Consider the following 5,212-nt stretch of genomic DNA (forward strand, 5'->3'; position numbering starts at 1 on the left):
TAATACCATTGTCCATCGGACGGGTCTAAACTCCCGTGTTATTAATTATGATGCCTTGAATCAAACTCATCATCGTAGTTATCTGGTTCTGCAGGGATGCGATGGCCCCGTTGTTTGTGTCATTATCTTTAATTCTTAATCTTTGATCGCTTTCTCATCAATCCTTGTGATTTTTGGAAATGCAATCAAGTATACTCTTTGCCTTCTCATATGTTTTGTCTAGTAGACCACCAGCGGTCTGCGAAGAGGGATTCAGTCCATGGTAAAAAATCTTCATTTGAATGGAGTTTGGTAAGCCATTATGTGGACAGTTTCTCACCAACCGCTTAAACTTCGCCCAGGCATCACTGAGCGATTCGTCATTTTCTTGTTCAAAATTTGTTATTAATTTCCTTCTCCTAGCATTCTCAGTTGGTGGGAAAAACTTCTTCATAAACTTTTCCACTAGCTGTTCCCACGAAGTGATCTCTCCAGGCTCGAGGGAATACGCCCATTTTCTTGCCTGATCACACAAAGAAAATGGAAACAGAGTTAGTCGAACTTCTTCGGTAGAGATTTTTAGGAACACAAAAGTGTTGTAGATTTCTATGAAGCTCCAGAGGTGGGCGTGTGGGTCCTTGCCACGCCTTCCTCCAAACTGCCCAACAGCCTGGATCATCTGCAACATTACCAGCTTCATTTCAAACTTCGATCCGTCTAACGCTGGCTTCATGATTCGTGGAGAGAAATCATAGAGGTTAGGCGACGCATAGTCTCGAATGGGTCTATTACGGTCATTTGCCAGAAGGATGGGGTTGACCATTATATTGTTCGCGTTTGTGGCCCTTGCTTCGGATTGTTCCGCCATTCTTGGTGTTCTCTCTTGTTGTTGGTGGTTGTCTCTTAGTCTGCGTCGAAATGTTCTCTCAATCTCTGGGTCATAGTTCGCCAGAGATTGAGACTGCAAAGAAATCAGAAAAATTACCGTTAGCACACTAATTTTCCAAAGTCCCCGACAACGGCGTTAAAAACTTGATGCGTTATTTTATGAGGTGGAAAAATGGAATGAAATGCGGTGATGGAGTTGTGTTGAGCAATCAAGTTTTCTTAGTGTAATCCAAGTGTAAACCCCACTGAGTTTTCTGGTAAGTCCAAGGTCGAACTCAAGAACTTGGGAAAACGGTATATGGTGATAATTTTTCATGAAAACCTTGCGGTAACCAAATAAATCAATAATTGTTGTGATTGTTGTTTGCGGTAATGAAATAACTAAATGCGGCAGATTTGAGAAAAGTTTAATTATGCGATAGATGCACTTAGTATGCGGATGAACTGGTTTAGAAAGTCTTTAATTAGCGTTACCTGGGAATGTGTCAGACTATGCGATCATGCTACACCCATGCACAACAAGTCATTTTCCAATGCAAATGCAGTTCTCCTAAGTCTAGGATGCATGTGTTGAATGCAAAAGTGTCCATAGAGCTTATCCCTAAGTCTCTACTATTTTTCTATGCGATGATGCAAGATGGACGCAAAGACAAGATGACCGCACACAATCATATCCTATCTCTAGGATGCATGCAATGCGGTAATAGCAAACAGTGCTTATTCCTAAGCTTCTATCTCTTGATTATGCGTTCTAATCTGACTCTCCCGAGTCTAGATTCTAACCTGACTTTTCCAAGCCTAGACCTGTCCTTAGAATACCCTCTCGAGTATCTCTAATGGACGAATGAAGCATACATAATATAAGATAAATACATATAATGAAGATCCCCAGTTATGCTTGCTAAGTGCTTCTCAACCCATTCAACAGATTTAGCTACTCATGCATAATAAACATAGAGTGAACAGATCTAAAGAAGTAAATTCCATTTCTATAAATGCGTTTGAGTACATAATAACAATGGAAGATAAAGGTAGAGAGCCTGGTAGTAATCCCTTGCTGCCCAAGACCTTTATACTGGCAACTCTATTCAGTTCAAAAGACATTCCTGCTTTCGCAGGAGCTGGCCATCTCTCTGATCTTGATGTTTCCGACACTCTCCCAAGCTCACCGGAATGATCTATCGGCACAACCTCCTTCTCTCGCTTCCGCCTTAAAATAAAAGAAGAACTAAGAACAAGGCTAAGCTAAAGGAAAATTCTCTAAGTGTTCGAACTCCTTTTCTGAAGTTTGCCTTTGGTATTTATAGAGCCTTTGGGGTGAAAGACGACTTCTCTCTTATGATTGCACGGCTGGGATGACTTTAATTCTCTGACTGATGTGCCGAATATTTGTCACCGAAAAGCTGAGTGTAGTTATTATCGTTAGCGGCTTGTCAACTTCTGTCTCTTATACACATCTAGATGTGTATAAGAGACATGACTTTAATTCTCTGACTGATGTGCCGAATATTTGTCACCAAAAAGCTGAGTGTAGTTATTATCGTTAGCGGCTTGTCAACTTAATTCGGATTCGACCGTCATCAGCTTTCTGTCCCATCGTGATTAATTATGCCTTTCACCAGATGCGCCCACCAAGTTGCGGTGACTCTATGCGGCAATCCTTCTTGAGCAGATGTTTGCGAACACGAATCATCGTGAAGCCTTGCGGTGATGTTGCGTTCGACCATTTATTTCTTGTGATCGTGCTTTTCACCTTGTGTCAATGCATATTTTGCATAAAAATACAAAAATTAACTATTTCTATGCGATGAACGCATGCGACCGCAATGTTATGAACTTAATGCTTTTTGGATGCAATCTAACATATTTTATCAACGCAAGCCAACATTATTTAAGAACTTAGCACTGTAATAACGTGCATTTCTGCCTGTTATCAGTAACCCAAGAGTAAAGCAATAATTTGACCCAGTTGGTGTTATGGACACTCATGAAGAACTGACTTGCTGTTATTAATCTATATCTATGAAATATATTTGAAATGATAAGAGTGAAACTGTGGATCTTTAGTTGATTGTACCCGTAATTACGAATATTGATTAATTTGGTTAATGAATTTAGCTAATTAATCGCATATCATTAGACTTTCTAATCTATAGGTCCCAGGTCCATTTGTTAGCTCACTAAAGGATATTAAAGAGGAATGATTTGAATTGTTCAAATCAATTTGAGGAAATGGTATATTAATGTGATTAATATGTAATTGATTATGGATGTGATCTGTAATTTAAATTAAGTTGGAGAGAAATATTTGAATGAGATTCAAATATTTAATTCAAGTGAATTAGATTCATAAGAATTAATTAATTAAATAGAAAGGTGATGCACATAAACATACAATGTTTATTTATATTAATTAAATCTGTACGTTAAATTGGATTTAATGTATAGATGGTTATTTAATTAATGTGCTAATTAATTAAATAAATTTTATTTAATTAACTGAGCACGAGGGTAAATTTGGGAATATTTGGAAAAAGGGTTAACCCTTCTCCATATAAATTCTTCCTTATGGCCCTTTTAGGGCAAAAATTGATTTTGGTGAGATTTACCCTAGCCAACACAAATCCTCTCTTTACACTCTAAGAGAAATTTCTTTACCTCTTCCCTTTCCAATTAGTTAGACACCACCTATTCTTTTATTGGAATCCTTGAGAATAACAAGGTTATTCTCATGGTCGTGTTCAAGTTTGATTTAGAAGAAGTTCGTGCCAAGATCGAGAGGATTTTTTGTGGAGCTCGAGAATCTTCAAAGGTAAATAGAACATTATATTAATTGGCATATAGAATTCCAGGACTATATGATAGAACATAGAATTTAATCCCAACTTTCAGCACCTGGTATACCTTAGTAGAATGGTGTATCAGAGAGGAGAAATAGAACCTTATTAGATATGGTTTGTTCTATTATGAGCTATGCTCAATTGCCTAGTTTTGAAGGTAAGTAGTAGAGATTGCAGTTTACATCTTGAACAATGGTCCCTACAGTTTACATCTTGAACAATGGTCCCTCAAAAAGTGTTTCTAAAATACCTTTCAAGTTATGGAGAGAGCGCAAATCGAGTGTACGTTACTTTAGAATTTTAGGTTATCCTCCACATGTTTTAGTGACAAATCCTAAAAAGTTGGAACCTTGTTCACAGTTATGCCAATTTGTTGGTTACTCTAAGGAAACAAGAGGTTATCTGTTTTATGACCCTCAGGAAAATAAGGCGTTTGTATCGACAAATGCTACATTTTTCGAGGAAGATCACATGAGAGATCATAAACCACGTAGAAAAATAGTATTCAGTGAAGCTGCTGAAGAATCAATAAGGGTTGTTGATGCAGTTGGCCCTTTATCAAGAGTTAATGAAGAAGCCAACACTTCAGGTCAGTCTCATCCTTCTCAATCGTTGAGAGTACCTCGACACAGTGAGATGGTTGTGGTACAACCTTGTTTGGGTTAAAATTGGTGTCATTAATTCAAATTAACTCAAGACAAATGAAATTTATTAAGCTCAAACTACAACTAAAACTAACAAGTAGTTATAGCAGAAGTAAGAGGTCGATCCACAAGGAACCTATATTAATTGGCAAGATTTGACTTATGAATTCAACAAATTGGAGGGGGGGGGGGGGTTTGTTTTAAAGAATTAAGTAAAATCAAAATAAAAGCAATTGTAACAAAAATCGTAACACAAAATTTCTCTCTCTCTCTCTCTCTCTCTTTTAATAAACATTCGATAGAGAGAGATTCTTGGGAAATTTTTATTAGCTAAGTTAGTTCTATCACTAATCTTGAACAAGTGCATGAAAATTCAACATCCCATAATCCAATAGGGTAAAAACTCTAAAGACTCAATTAGCTAATTGACATTTACCATACCAATTAGCCCTAATCTAAGTAAAAAACACTTCAATTCAGCAAATTCATGTTCTTTTCTTAGATTGCTTTAGAAAATAGGGTTTTCATGATTATGAAATTCAAAAAACATATTAGAGTAAATTTTAAGAACTATTTGATTGAATATTCTAAATTAAGAAGTTCAAGAAATAATTTCGGAAAAGAAGTCCTAATTAATTCAAGAAAACATAATTTTTGCAACCTATCTTACTATTATGCAATAGTGCCAAGCAAGAATTGCATACAAGAAACTAATAGAATCAAAGCGTCAACTTTTTTCCATTAATTTCTATTCAAATTCATCACAAGAATATTCAAGAATGCAGAAAATTCAAGAAAATTACACAAAAGATCTCATGAATTTAATCTTAAACTAAAGATTTCCCAAGAAAATTACTTACC

The 5,212-nt window shown here is 36.4% G+C and overlaps 1 non-coding gene across 1 annotated transcript; it reads left to right on the forward strand.

The window, feature by feature from the left end:
- The first annotated feature begins 293 nt into the window (after nt 1–293).
- LOC120070368 lies at nt 294–400 on the forward strand. Its single transcript, XR_005479864.1, has one exon. It is a non-coding gene; the product is annotated as a small nucleolar RNA R71 (small nucleolar RNA).
- Nucleotides 401–5,212: the final 4,812 nt, after the last annotated feature.

Source organism: Benincasa hispida, chromosome 1 (genome assembly GCF_009727055.1).
Source record: "Benincasa hispida cultivar B227 chromosome 1, ASM972705v1, whole genome shotgun sequence".
In the NCBI taxonomy this organism is placed as follows: Eukaryota; Viridiplantae; Streptophyta; class Magnoliopsida; order Cucurbitales; family Cucurbitaceae; genus Benincasa; species Benincasa hispida.